Source organism: Mastomys coucha, unplaced genomic scaffold, assembly GCF_008632895.1.
Source record: "Mastomys coucha isolate ucsf_1 unplaced genomic scaffold, UCSF_Mcou_1 pScaffold9, whole genome shotgun sequence".
Classification (NCBI taxonomy): Eukaryota; Metazoa; Chordata; class Mammalia; order Rodentia; family Muridae; genus Mastomys; species Mastomys coucha.
The window spans coordinates 11,660,213-11,675,924 of NW_022196915.1; positions in this window are offsets into that span (position 1 = coordinate 11,660,213).

Here is a 15,712-nt window from a genome sequence, read left to right on the forward strand (position 1 = left end):
GCCACCACTGCCCAGCTTTAGAAAGATTTTTTATCAAGGTATTTGAGGTTGCCAAAACAGCCTTACATTTCTCTACCTCTTTCAGTCTGCCAGAATTTTCTTTGCATATTCTGAAATTTCATTATGGGTTACATAAACATTTACAAATATTTTGTCTTCCTGGTAAACTGACCCTTTTCTCAGTGTGTTGTAATATTTTGTGTGTGTGTGAAATTCTATTTAACATGATGTAAATATAATCAATAGAATTACATGTGAATAAAATTAATGTTTGTATAGTCTATTTTATTCCATCTGACCTAGTTTCATTTCTGTTGTTATAATAAAACACCCAGGTAAAAAGCAACTTTAGAGGGAGAAAATTGTTTTAGCTCACAATTCCAGATTATAGCCCATCACTGCAGGGAAGTCAAGGCAGGAGCCTAAAGCACTTAGTCACAGCCAAAGTCAAGAGCAGAGAAGAAGGAAACGGATGCAGTTTTCTTATGCTCAGGGTTTTTTTGTTTTTTTATACTCAGCTTCCTCTCTACACATATACAGTCCAGGATCTCCTGCCCAGGGAATAGTATCACCCATAGTGGGCTTTGTCTTCACACATCAATTAATATGTAATCAAGAAGTCCCCCATAAAGATGTCCATAGGCCACGTTTTCTAGACAGTCCCTCATGGAGATTCTTTTCCTAGGTAATTCTAGATTGAGTCATATTAACAGTTAAAACAATCATATCTTTTTTTTAATATTTATTTATTATATGTAAGTACACTGTAGCTGTCTTCAGACGCACCAGATGAGGGTGTCAGATCTCATTATGGGTGGTTGTGAGCCACCATGTGGTTGCTGGGATTTGAACTCATGACCTTCCGAAGAGCAGTCGGTGCTCTTCCCCACTGAGCCATCTCACCAGCCCACAATCATATCTTTAATGTGAACCCATCTATCTTCATATTTAAAATAAATATTTTTGTGACAGGTATGGTTGCTCTCACCTTAGATCCTTGGACCTGAGAGGATGAGGTAGGAAAATTGTCATGAATTTGAGGCTCATATGTGGTACAAAGTAAGAGTCTTTCTGAAAACAACAAAAACAAAGTATATGTTTTATACATAGCATATAATTGGGTCTTACTTTTTTTGACCTTTTAAATTCAATATGCAACCAATTTTTATTTAATAATTAAATGAATTATTTCATTTAATTTCATTCAATTATTAATTACTTAAATAATAGTGTATTCAAATATGTTATTTTGGTACTTTCTATTTTGTATCTATTTGTTCTCTTTTTATTTTTTGTTTTCATATTAGTTGGGTATTTTTAGGATTCTGTTTCATGTTCAGATAAGCTATAGCTTTCTGTTTTCTGCTTCAGGATTTGTAATAATGCATATTTACTTTCTCCTAGTCTACTTCTCACTAATCTTTTGCTAGTTTCTATATGACAGAAAAATTTTACAAGTTCTTTATGCTATCATTGGCATATATTCTCTCCTCTCTCTTTTTACATACTCTCTCTCTCTTACTCTCTCTCTCTCTTTCTCTCTCTCTCTCTCTCTCACACACACACACACACACACACACACACACACACACACGTCAGCTACTCTTTTAAGAAAATGAAACATTAAAACACTCAAAGTTAAAAAAAACAACTCTAAGTGAAAAATAAAGCCCTTCTGGTACTATTGCCTTGATTTCCATCTATTTCCCTTCAGCCAAAAGGGTTTTTTTTTCATCAATAATACAACACAGGTTTCCTAGTGAAATGGGCTTTCCAAGCTTTATCAGTTTAATTTTTTTTTTTTTTGCCTTTGTTTTTGAAGGATATTTTCACTGGCTATAAAATTCCACGTTGGTGGGATTCCCACTTTCTTTACACATCAGTGATACTTTTCCATCATCATCTGGCTGGCCTAGTTGAGAAGTCAGGCTTAGGTTTTTCTTCAGTTACATTCCCGTTGTGATTAGTAACGTTTATGCACTTTATCATTGATTTTCATAAGCTTGATTAGGAAATGCAGGGATGCAATTTTTCTTTTTTGTATTATCTTTCTTTGATGTATGTTGGCATTTTAAGTATATCAACATATTTTTTTAATCTAGAAAATTCATAGCTATTACATCTTCATTAGCTCCTATGTAACACTGATAGAACAGCAAGTATTCATTTTAGTTTTATCTATGGATCCTGAATCCCTTGTCATTTCCTAAATGAATAGAGCAAGAAGACTTTTTTCATTAGAAGATAAATCTTGGACTTCTGCCTCAGATCCTAAAACAGCTTCAGAATCGTAATGGTTAAAGATACATCTTTCATAGAAAGCCGAATTTATAGAAGTGAGATTTTTTTTTTAAAAGCCCTTAGGTAGCCACAGGATGAGAGCTGTTTGCCAGAGGAACCCTCCATATGGTTAGAGAAACAGAACGTCCAACTCTATACTCTGACCTCCTAGGAGGAGATGAAGCTAACAGTTGTGCGATTGGCCATGGCTAATAATGTAATCACTCATGCTTACCATTGAAACCAACATTAATCCCTAAAGCACGGAGTTTAGGAAGCTTCCAGTTGGGTTTAGTGTTAGTTACCTTGTTGTTGTGACAAAATACCTAAGGAACACAGCTTGAGAAAGGAAGTGTTTATTTTGGCTCACAGCTGCTCATAGTGTGAGGGTATAGGCCATCATAATGGGAAAGGCATAGTGGCAGGAGTTTGAGGAAGTTGGTCACATGGCATCTTGAGTTAGGAAGTAGAGAGAGATGAATACTGGTGCCCAGCTCACATTCTTCTTTCAATGTAATCCAAGGCCCTAGCCAATGGGATGAGGCTACTCATGTTCATGATGTCTCTTTCAACTTCAGTTAGACCTCCCTGGGAATGCCCTCACATACATGCCCAAGATCTGTGTTATGGGTGATTCTAGATCTATGGGTTATTCTAGGACCTTGATAATCAAGATTAATCATCATTGATATGAAATAATGTTTATAATTAGATCATAAGATCCTAACTTCATCAATGGGTAAAACCATTACTAAAGTTTGTACTGGATGGACTATTAAGAGGTAGAGCATAAGAAAGTAGCTAGAGATATGTCTTTGATTGAGTATCTTGCTTTGCCTCTATTTTTCTCTCATTCTCTCGGTTTCTTGTTTTTCTTGGCTGCCATGAGGTGATCATCTGTGATGGTTTGAATAGGTATGACCCCATAGATCCATGTGTTTAAATGCTTGGCCCTAGGGAATGGCACTATTAGGAGGTGTGGCTTTGTTGGAGTGGGTGTGGTCTTGTTGGAGGAAGTAAGTCATTGTGGAAGCAGGTTTTAATGTCTCCTGGGTGCAAGTTATGCCCGGTGTGACACACAGTCTCCTTCTGCTGCCTATACATCAAGATGTAGAAATCTTGGCTCCTCCACCATCATGTCTGCCTGGATGCTGCCACGCTTCCTGCCATGATGACAATGGACTAAACCTCTGAAACTGTAAGCCAGACCCAATTAAATGCTCTCTTTTATAAGAGTTGCCTTGGTCATAGGATCTCTTCACAACAATGGAAGCCTAATTAAGATACCATCTCTGCTATCACACCCTTTTCTCCATCACAGCTCTCTGTCTCACCACAATCCTGTGGTAACAGGCCAACTAACTGATCATGAACTGAAACTTCTGACACCGTGAGCTAAAATAAAAACCTTCTTCATTCAAATAGTCTATGTCAGATAGTTTGTCATGGCAACAAACTCTGACTGACACAGTGGTAACTGACATCTGGAGTGGGGAGGGCAGTGTTGTGGAGCAGAAGCACTCCACCTGTGGAGTATGATGCTACCTTCAGGTAAATGATGTCAGGATTCAACCACAGGACAGTCAACTGGTGTCCACTGGAGATGGGCTGTTAGTAAGGAGAAATCTCCTGTTTCTGGACAGAGAAATGTTCTATGTTGTATATGAGAGTGGAAAGAAAAACAGCTTCCCTTTTCCTTCAGAATAAAGGCCCACTTAATGTTTTTCTACATGGCCGTGAGGTTTCTTTCATTGATTGTCTTTAAGAAACTCTCTCTGCTTTTATTTGAATAGTCTCTCTGTTCAATTGTGCTTATGTTTTCTTTGTGCAGCTTGATGTTTTTTAAGCTTGTCTAGTGTGTTTTTTTCATTTTATATGTTGTAATTCTGGACTCTAGAAGCTCCAGCCACACTCCTGGTCTTTTCTCTCTTTGGGATGCTTATAGTTTCCCCAGACCTTGAATATATTTATAATAGTTGTTTTAAAATCCTTCTATGCTAACTCCATCCCCTTCTGTGGTTTCTGAGTTTGGCTGTCTAGGTTTATTTGATTAAAATGCCCTGGGTTACATTTTCCTGTTTCTTTAAAATAATTTTTTGTGCATATTTCGATATCTTTCCTTGGGTGCCAGGCATTGAATGTGGTATGGCTGAGTGTCTGGGTTTGTTTTTCCTTCAGAGACTCCACTGTGTTGTGTGCTGGCAGCCAACTGGTTTACCCTCAAGTGGCCTCTTGGTTTTGAATCTGGGTTTTAAGTCTTTTTGGCTCTGAAGTAGCTTTTGCCTTTCTATAGCTTAGTTCTGCTACTGTGGGGTCTCTCAGAATGCCCACAGGGACCTATAGGGTCTAGCTACTCTTTCAGTGGGGAAGTGTCAAATATCTCTCAATACTGCTGAGCACCAGTGTTGGTTCAACTTCAAGTTCCCTGATAGTCGTGTTCTTTCTGAAAGCCATTTTCTCCTTGGTATGATGGGTCCTGCTATTGATGGAATATCTCCCTGTATATGTGCAGCTTTACGTTTAAATAAAGACTTACGGTCTTGATGCAAGCTTTGGGTCCTGGTGCAGGCCTTGGGCCCTGTTTTCTCAGCATAACATCTTTCTCTTTGGTCCCCAGTCTCAAACATCCCAGTGGTGTGGGTTCTAGAGATTGAACACACACCACTGGTTTTGTTGGCAAGTGCCTTTACCAACTGAGCCATCTCATCGTCCAGACAAAGAGAAATTAGGAAGGATCACAGGTGGAATAAGTCAGCCAACTTTATGGAGAGTGGTTCTTTCTGATGACCCAGGAAAACCCGAAGTAATAGAAATGGTATTTAATAGTGGATTAGGACAACAGTAAGGAATATTGCAGGTATGGCAGTGTGACCAGAGTGTGGTTGGGCTCCACTGACTTAGGGGATAGGAAAGGGGAAATATGATTCGATCCAAACAGAATCTGGGGTGGGACAAACAAGGAAATAGACTCTCCTCTAGTTTCTGGAAGAAATGCAGCCCCTCTGACCCGCTTCATTTCAGTCCACTGCAACTTCCTGTAGACAGCTAACCTCCAGTCAATATGATGTCTGAGTGTGGCAGTAGTAAGAAGACAAAACAAGTTGGACAGCTGTTTGGGTCCCAGCTCGTGCCATGACTGGAAGGAGACAATCACTGGTGTGCTTTTGAAAAAAGCCCAATACTTCAGATGTAATTGATCAAAGTTGAAGCACTGGGAATTTAGAAAAATTCTTGGGTATTCTAACATGTACTCAAGGTTGAAAACCACTGAGACCATCTCCTTTTTCTAAGTTACAGCTGAGAGGCTTGGGATGTAGCTCAGGGACAAGGTGATTTCTAGTATGTGCAAGGTCCTTGGTTGGATCCCACAGTACAGGAAAAAAGAAGGAAAAGGAGAGAGAGAGAGAGAGAGAGAGAGAGAGAGAGAGAGAGAGAGAGAGAGAGAGAGAGAGAGAGAGAGAGAGAGAGAGAGAGAGAGAGAGAGAGAGAGAGAGAGAGAGAGATTCTAAACTAATTTGTAGCAGAGGTTATCATGGTGAAGGATGTGTAGAGGCAAATTCAGGTGAGCCTTGGCACATTCTAAAACCTAGCGAAGCTAAGACTTCACTTTCACAAGAGGTGGTCTCTTGGCACCCAGCTGTTTGCATATGTGACAGGTCTGCAGAGGACTGTGGCACAAACTACATAGCCTTGGAACATAGCTAATGCCAGCCATTTACTGCGCAAAATGGATCCCTGCATGCACCCACACTGCTTCAATAAACCTTATTACGAGAAGTGCCACTTATTGACCAGGGTGAAGCATTGACTTGTTTTGATCATGAGGGTGGGGATTCTGATAGCTCACAGATTCTCACGGATAACTCTCAGCACCCCGGAGATCCCCAAGGAACATTCTACCAATGCCAATATCAATTCACCTCTGGTCTAACCTTGGCAAGGCTGGCTCCTTGCTGGATTTCAACCTACTCAGTCACTTTTTAAAGTAGTGCTTTCCCAGATTCAGCAAACTTTGCCCAAGTTTTGATATCAGAAGCATCCTAGTACGTACCAATTTATATTAAACTTTTCAGACATTTGGGGATTTTTTTTTTTTTAGTTATAGATCATTTGAAGATATCCCCTTTTCTCATTCCCTTTCCCCTCTGTCTTCTTTCCCATCCCTTTTCCATCTCTTTTAAAGTAAACCTTACAGCAACCACACCCACATGGAGGTCCTTGCCTGCAAAGCAGGTGCTGGTCAATCGAGGTCAATTCCCCCCCTGGACTCTTCTCTGCACCTCTATGGTCCTTGCTATCCTGTTGGGATTCCATCCATAAAGACTGTACCTTTCTGTGGGCTGAAGATCCGTTCCACACATCCATCCACAGTGCATTTGTATGTGCCCATTTGTCTTTGAGAACCAAGCCCAGCACTTTAGGGTGTTGAGGGGCAGATGAAGAGAAGACAAAGGCACAGATCAATCCTTGTAGAGTGAGTGTAGTTGTCCTATGTGCTTGATCAAAGAAAAGCAGCAAGTACCTTCGTTTATACCAGGGGCATTGAGAGATTAAGATTAAAAGTCTGGAATCTTATTTTTAATCCATTAATTAGGACCAACTCTGCATTTGCATAGGTAATGTGGCCTCTACAGTGCCTCATGTTTTTGGACTTTGGATGCTGACCTGACCTTTGCCACAGGGTGAAGATGGCATCGCTGGATGTTTGCTATAAAGATTATCACTGTGGTGTCTTGTTTTCTAAAAGCCATTTACAATAATAAATCTGTTAGGATAGATACCCTGAAGTCATTCAGATCTCCCATTTCACCACTAGCTTTTACCCTCTAGTCTTAAGCTTACAGAACACCATGTTTGTGATAATTATCACCTTGCCCTGGCAACTTTGTTACTTCCCTGTATCATCTGCCATTCTTCTCAAAGGATAAGCTGCCCTCTTCACTCACTGGTTCATTCCTAACCATGACCCTTCATCCTAGGAGTTACACTTTGTTACTCTCAGTATGTATTTTGTTGCTTAAAGTGTAACAGCCATGATCTTAGGTGCTTCCTCTAGCCTTCCTCCAGGGACAGAAGTGATGGGATTGGTTGAGACCTGAAGCCTAGAGCACATAGTAGGTAGGCATTGGTGGCAGGAACTGCTTCTGAAAAGCAAGGACCAGGATGCAGGCAGGGGTAAGGAAGGAAAGTGGGAACAAGAGAAGCTATGTTTCCCTGTGTCTTCTACACACACACACACACACACACACACACACACACATACACACACACACACACATGCACACTCACACACACACAAATATACAGAGACAGACAGACAGACAGACAGGCAGACAAAGATACACAGAGAGAGAAACAGAGAGATAGTCTGCTTCTCTAAGATCCACACAAATCTGAAATTCCTCCACCCTGCCCTATGGCTAAGGAAATTGTGCTATAGAAGGAAAGGGTTTGGTGGAAGATGCCGAACAAAAAGAGCATCCTAAGAAGCAAGAAGCTACCTGGGCACAAGCCTTGTTCCTGGTTCTTCAGCTTAGTGCCCATGCTATCCCAAAGGTATGATACTGGGATCAGGACAGCCAGGGCCCGCGGAGCTTTGCCCACAGAAGCTGAGGAGACAGGAGACTCTGAGGCCATATCTCCAGGAAGTCCATTGTGGCTTTGCATCTTCTGATCCATCTGAAAAGTGGATGCCCTATGCTAAAATTCCAGCCTGGCTCAGTGGGGACATCCAGTCCTCTTCAAATACAGTAGGCAGAACATGAAGGTGACAGACCTATATGACGAGAGCAGACAATAGTAGTTTGTCCAACATCTGAACTCTTTCATTCCTGGCTATGCACACAAAAACTTGGCCTGTGCTGTACACAGCTCACTTGGCAGAAAAATGTTTCATTTTTCAAATCCTAGAAGCCTTGGGGTGGGGATTGGATGGACGGGCAGAGATTATGAAGTCTGACTAGCTCTTTCTAGCCCACGAGGGATGTTCTTTTCTAACCGATATGCTGTTTGAGTCAGAGTAAGGTTAGGGTCTCCACAGACTCAGTGTACACCACTGAAAATATCACAAAGCAAGAACACATGTAATGTAGCGACTCTACAGAGCATCATTGCACAGCAAGCCTGCCTCCAATATGCTCAGAGTGCTCACACTCTCTCACAGCTGGGCAGACTCAACCCACACAAGGCCCTTGTAATAAAGCACTGGACAACTCATGTCACATATTGGATACCTTACCTACCCCCCTACCTCTACCACCAAATGCTGGCAGCCCAGTTCCACGGAGTGCAGGTCATTTTCCACTGTGATTGGCTAATGGACTGTCATTGCCCAAATATCACCAGCCTGGATCTCATTTCACAGTCTATATCTGTTCCCCCAGGGCATGTGACTTTCATGCCATGGTAAAATTGAAAAATTCTAAGTGACCATCCTACCTTGGGGAACTGTCTGTGTGGCTCTGTGTGTTTAATCCTTGCAGGTGTCTTGGGTCACAGTCATAGATACTGTGACTAGGTCTGGGTCAGGGGCCTGAAGAAAAGACACTCTTCCCTCGTGAGCCCTCTTGGCTATTCTCTGCTGACACTCGGCTTCCCCAGCAGGTTCCCAAGTCAGTACCTCTGCCCGCTATTCTGTGATGTCATGGGTCATGGGCAGCGATATCTGATCAGTATATAGGCAGAGAAGCATGTGGATGCCGGCACTCACACGTGCACCTGCATCTGCAGTGAGGCTGGCCTGCAGCGTGGAGTCAGCCAGGGTGCTTGGCTGGATTTTACTCTTGTCTGGCTTGGGCTTCATATATACTTTCCTGACAGGCCTAGAGAGGCCAAAGCACACAGATGGCCATCTGGCTGGCACTTTCCACACAGCCCAGTGTAGTTCCCAGCTGCTCTTCTCCCACCTATTTCTGCTTCAGTGGCTCCATGGACTCTGCAAAGGAATGACAGCAAGCCAGAAAAGCATTGTGGGTAGGACATTGGGAAACATAGAGCACAAAGCTGGTACCTCACCCTTAATCAAGAATTTATTTAAGAAAACTCATGTCCACGTGTCTCAGTGCTGAGCACTTCAGGATGGGGACAAGAATGGAGGGCTGTATGCAACTTCAAGTGGGAGAATCCCATGCATGAGGCAACCTCCAGGGTTCAGCTCCTTGTGTTCCCAGGAGCCAGACAGGGACAAAGCTCAATCTATACATCCACAAGTTCATCCATCCATGCATCCATAAATTCATGCATGCATCCATCTATCTGTCTATCCATCCTACAAACTTTATTGGCATTTATGGCATGCTAGAATTTATAAGGCCTAGCAAGGGCATTAAGATGGATAGGAATCACTGGCATTGGTTGATACCAAATTGCATCTCCAGTTTGAAAGCTGACAGCTGGAGAGGATGAGGGCAGTTCCTTTGAGCATGCTGTACTGACCCAATCCCCTATGGGGTTTCTGGTGAAGGTGAGAAGTGTACACAGATGGCCAGAGGAAGGCTCCAGATCTGGTGCCTACTTTCTCTGTGCCTTGGTAGAGTTGCCTAACTTAGTAAACATGATATATTGAGGATGCGTATGCCTTATTGCAGTGTTGGGAATATACTTATACAAACAAAATAGTTTGAAAGAGAAATGATGGAATGGGAAGGGTTAAATGGAGACACGGAGAGCAGGGTAGAGGAAAGAGCATGGTAAGAACAAGAACAAAAAGAACTTTTGGAAAAAATCCATATGGAAAACTACTACTGTAAAAGCTCCCTAAAATGTATACATATACATACAATGTATACATACAAAAGGAGTTTAAATGGAGTTACACTGCACAGGGATGGGGGGTGCAATAACTCTCTCAGATATTGTAATCTATCAATAATAAAAAGCTCAGTGTCAGGTATAAGTTACCTCTTTCTGAGTTGTTGATCAGTGGGGTCTCATAGAACCTCCAAATATCATAGGCTATTGCCATTGCTCTTGGCTACCCTTCAGAGCTAGATTGTAAGACAGTTGCTAAAGACATCACATACTTGAGTCATAAGATACAGAGAAAGCAAAGTTGTACTGATCTAGAAACTCCATTCCTAGTGTGTAGCATTCATAGTACTAGAAGATTCTATGCATTACGGAGAAGTATGATCAATAATCTTCCCCAACTGTGAATTATATGAGACACAACAATGACTGGTCTAGCAAGATTGGCCTCCTGGTACAATAGTGGTCCAAATGCTATGGAAGTAACCTGTTGTGGTAAATCTCCAACCCAAATAAGCCCAGGCAATGAAAACACAAGTCAATTAATATGATCTGCGCCTAGATTGGGCAGATCTACCACCACACTACCATCTTGCCCATCTATGAGACGCCTTGTAACTTGTGGTTTCTCTAGGATTTGTGCTTCTGTTTCACTTTCCTTCCACCTCTTCCTCCATCATCCTCTCTCCTTCTCTCCCACAACCTTCAGCTCTACCTTCCTCTCTTTTCCCACCCAATCACCAGCTCTAGCCTTTATTTTATCAGTTAAGGTGGGAAGAAAGGTTTACAGGAAATCACCTGAGTACTGACACATTCCTTGTTCCCATCCCCTCATGGAAGAATGGAATTAACATCAAATATAATTAGCCCCAGGGCTATCCGAAACAGTAACCAGCCACTCTCTCATTGGATTTAAGACCTATTCCACATGTCTGGTGTCCTGGTGTAGTTTCTGTTCCTGTAATAAAACAGTGACCAAAAGCAACTGGGAAAGAAAAGACTTATTTGGTTTACAGGTTATAGTGCATCATTGAATAAAGCCAAAGCAGGAACTCAAGGCAGGAACCTGAGGGCAAGAACTGAAACAGAGACTACAAAAAAAAAAAAAAAAAATGCTGCTTCTTGATGGCTTGTGTACCCTGACTTGCTCAATAATCTTTCTTATATAAGCTGGGCTATTCTGCCAAGGGATAGCACCGCCCATAGTAGGCTGGGCCCTCCCACACCTATCATCAATTGAGAAAATACTCCATAGACACGTCTACAGGACAATATGATGGAGGCAGTTCTTTAACTGGGATTCTCTCTTCCCAGGTATGTCTAGGTTTATACTGAGCTGAAAAAAACTAACTATGACCTCTGGCACCATTAACTGGGACAAAAACCATGGCTACCTAGGTCATAGGCCCTAAAGGAAAACCTAATGCTATTGTTCTGATAAATGGACATAGTAATAAACAGACCCCTAAGTTATTATATTCATATCCACAGATTAGTATATTTCCTAATCTTCATGAGAGAGGTTTTTTGTTTGTTTGTTTTTTATAGTAGAGGGTAATTAATACAGAGATCCACACTGGTTGATGTACAATGAAAAAGGGACAATGGAATGTTCTAAATGAGACATCTGTATCAGACCCTTCACCCCAAGGCTTAGGGAAAGGAGATGGAAAATGGTAAAAACCAGAAAGAATACATGCCTGCAGTAAAAGAGTATTTGTTTGCCATGGCAGCACTATCGCACATATAAACTCAGACTGCATGCCCATGGCCAACACAAGATCAAACCAGCCCAAATCCCAGCATCGATCGAAGATGAGACTCATGAAGTCACACTCCTACCTGAAGTGCTTTGGCAATTGATGTTTCACTGGAGGGAGGGAGAGTCTGTTTTCTTCAGAGATGAGGTTCCTGAGATACTAACCAGGATCTGGTAGACCGTCCTGCGCTCAAGCACATGAAAGCAGCACTAAGTGAACTCTGGTTGTTAAAAGGAAAAACAAAGAGCTTATAAAGTTGAGAGGGAGAAGGGAGGTAGGGTACACACAGGAGGGGAGGGAAGAATGGGGGTGTGACCAAACATATGAGACAGATGTGCAAAATTCCCAGTCAATAACAACAAACACAAAGTCAACAATGTCAACAGATAAATAATCTTAAGAAACAAACAAATGAAAATATGGGGCTGGTGATATGGCTCAGAGCATTGGCGGCTCCTCCAGGGGTCCTGAGTTCAATTCCCAGCAACCAAATGGTGACTCACAACCATCTATAATGGGGTCTGATGCCCTCTTCTGTCATGCAGGCATACATGCAAATAGAGTACTCATATAAATAAATAAATAAGTAAATAAATAAATAAATAAATAAAATAGATCTTTAAAAACCAACTAAAAGTAATTGGTTCTTTCCCTGAAATTAGAACCAGACTGGGCTCCTGTGAGCCACATGCCTTCTTCAACCCTAGACACATGGGTGGCAGAGCCTCTCTCAGCTACCCAGCATCATAAAAGCCAGAAATGGAGGTAGGGCTGGAAATTGGGAACCTGTCTTTCATTGTGGGCATATCTTTCTGCTTCATGCTAATCCCCAGTTCATTGGGCAGCTAGGAACCCCCAGTGTCTGTGAAGAAGAGCTAGCTGATGATCAAGGAGCCAGACCTGCTTTCCTGGGAGTCCCATCTCCTCCCATCCTTACAGAACAGCTCTGTCTAGGCCAACCATTTCTTGTTGTCGTGGTTTGAATAAAAAGTCCTCCATAGGCTCTTAGGGAGTATCACTATGAGGAGGTGTAGCCTTGTTTGAGTTCGTGCGGCTTTGTTGGAAGAAGTGTGTCACTGTGGAGAGGGCTTTGAGATCTAAGATGCTTAAGCCAGGTCTAGTGTAACATTTCACTTCTTGCTGTCTGCCAATCTAGATGTAGAACTCTCAGCTCCTCCTCCAAGCACCATGTCTGCCTTCATGCCACCGTACTTTCCACCATGACAATAATGAACTAAACCTCTAAAACCGTAAGCCAGTCCCAATTAAATCACTTTTCTTTATGGGAGTTGCCTTAGTCATAGTGTCTCTTCACAACTACAAAACCCTAACTAAGACACCATTACATGAAGAACCAAAAGAGAAAGGCCATGCATCGACAGGGGCCCCTTTCACAGGGGACTCCAAGACCTTGCCTTTTTAGTTCTCCCCTTACTTCTATTGGAACCTAGACAGGACCTCAGTGAAGGGAGCAGAAGGAGGAGAGCTATGCACCTGTGCTGGTGCAAAAGCCTCTTGGCACCAAGTTCCTTTCCCATGCTCTCTGGCGGACATGCTTTCTTGGCATGCATAGTGCACCATGAGTCAAAGAGGGCTGTCCATGGAGTCCCCCAAAAATTCTGCCCAAAATGGTCTCAAGGAAGGTAGGGGTCCAAAGGTTAGTGGTGTGTTCTCAGGAATGCATCTAACATGGGATGTCACCGGTCACTAAGAGCAAATTTCATATCCTAACAATCTGATTGGCCACATGGAGGGGCAGAGAAGATCATGAAGTGGGAATCCACATTAATCAGAGATATGGTGAGAGGACCAGTTGAAGGAAATGAAAATATAGCCCTCCAATGGGAATTTCTCAAGCTGCCTCTCAGATCTCAGATATTGATGAAAACAAACAAACAAAAATGGAAGAGCAGGCAGCCTTGAAGACCTGACATAAATTGCAATGAGGTCCCTGCCTGCTTTGGTTTGTTAAGAAAAAAAATGTGGGTAACAATACTACCTGAGAAAAAATGTCCCCACAGTCAGGACGCCTGTCACCTATTGTTTCTCTGGAAAATGTCTCCTCTTTTAAGCATCTGTATGTTGGTGATCGTTAGGAGGAGGAAGGAGCTCAGCCGAGTTTCCTTTGTTTATTTATGTCCCTCTGGCTGAATTCTGATGAAGCACAGCATCTGGCTTCTTGGAAAGATGGCTGGGTGGAAAATTGAGGCCCCAACTACTCGCACAGACTGGCTCTCAGAATACATTATGGTTCTGACTTCCCTGAAGTGGGTGCTACAGAGACACCTCTTAGTGTCCCCTGGGGATGTTCTCATAGTGTTCAGGTCAGCCCCGACTCCCTGTCTCCCTTGGTTGGGACAGAGAAACTTGCTCACTCTGGTGGGGACTGGGGGACACACTCATGGCAATCCAAAAGGAAAGGTGGTAGCCAGATCACTGTGGGTTCTAGAAATCTCTCATTTGAAGGAGGCTTCTGGAGCCTAGGGTTAGTTAGCCTAGAGTAGCAGGTGTGTGTGTGTGTGTGTGTGTGTGTGTGTGTGTGTGTGTGTGTGTGTGGTGTGCTGTGGTGTGCTGTGGTGTGCATGTTGGTGCTGAAAGGCACAACTTCAGCTTTCTGCTATCTTTTCATCCAAATGAAGCCATGGGTGATGGCAGCTGGAGGGTTCTGTGTCCAAAAAGGGGGTTCCATGATAGGAAATGAAGAAAAGAGACTTCTTTTTTTTTCTTGGATATTTTCAAATGTTTTCCCCTTTCCAGATCTCCCCTTCAGAAACCCCCTATCTCCTTCTCCTCCCCCTGCCTCTATGATGGTGCTCCCTCACCCACCCACTCCCATCCTCCTGCCTTGGCATACTCCTACACTGGAGCACTGAACACCCTCAGGCCCACTCCATGTGTATTCTTTGGTTGTTGATCCAGTCCCTGGGAGCTCCAGGGGCGGGGGTGGCATCTGGCCTGTTCACATTGTTGCTCCTTCCATGGGGTTGCAAAGCCCCTCAGCTCCTTCAGTTTCTTCTCCAAATCCTCCATCAGGGACCCCCTACCCAGGCTCAGTCCAATGGCTGGCTGCTAGCTTCCTCCTCTGTATTTGTCAGGTTCTGGCATAGCCTCTGAGGAGTCAGCCATATCAGGCTTCTATCAGCAAGTACTTCCCCACATCCACAATAATGTCCGGGTTTGATGGCTGTATATGGGATGGATCCCCAGGTGGGGCAGTCTCTGGATGGCCTTTCCTTCATTCTCAACTCCATACTTTATCTCCATAGTTCCCCCTGTGAGTATTTTGTTCACCCTTGTAAAAAGCACTGAAGCATCCACATTTTGGTCTTCTTTCTTAGTCTTCATATGGTCTGTGAATTGAATCTTGGGTATTCTGAACTTTTGGGCTAATAATCCACTTATCAGTGAGTGTAAACCATGTGTGTTATTTTGTGACTCAGTACCTCACTCAGGATGATATTCTCAAGTTCCATCCATTTGCCTGCGAATTTCATGAAGTCATTGTTTTTAATGGCTGAGTAGTACTCCATGGTGTATATGTACCACATATTCTGTATCCATTTCTCTGCTGAGGGACATTTAGGTTGCTTCCAGCTTCTGGATTTTATAAATATGGCTGCTCTAAACATAGTGGAAAAGAGACTTTACTACAATCAGTTGATGTCATTAACATCACAGTTGTCATGGTGACTTCGGAAGGCAGCTAGTTTCTGTCTAGGGACAGAGCACTGTATAAAGGAGGGTGTGTCATTTACTTTACAGTCACTGAATGTGTGCCAGGAACTTGGGGCTGGCCAATCCTTGGTGTCCCTGAGGTCTCATCAGATGAGGTGGACAACCAACATGTGAACAGAAGAGAAACATGCAGGATTCTCACATTGAACCAGCAACAGGGATGCTAGTGAGTAACCCTGGGGGACGTGGGC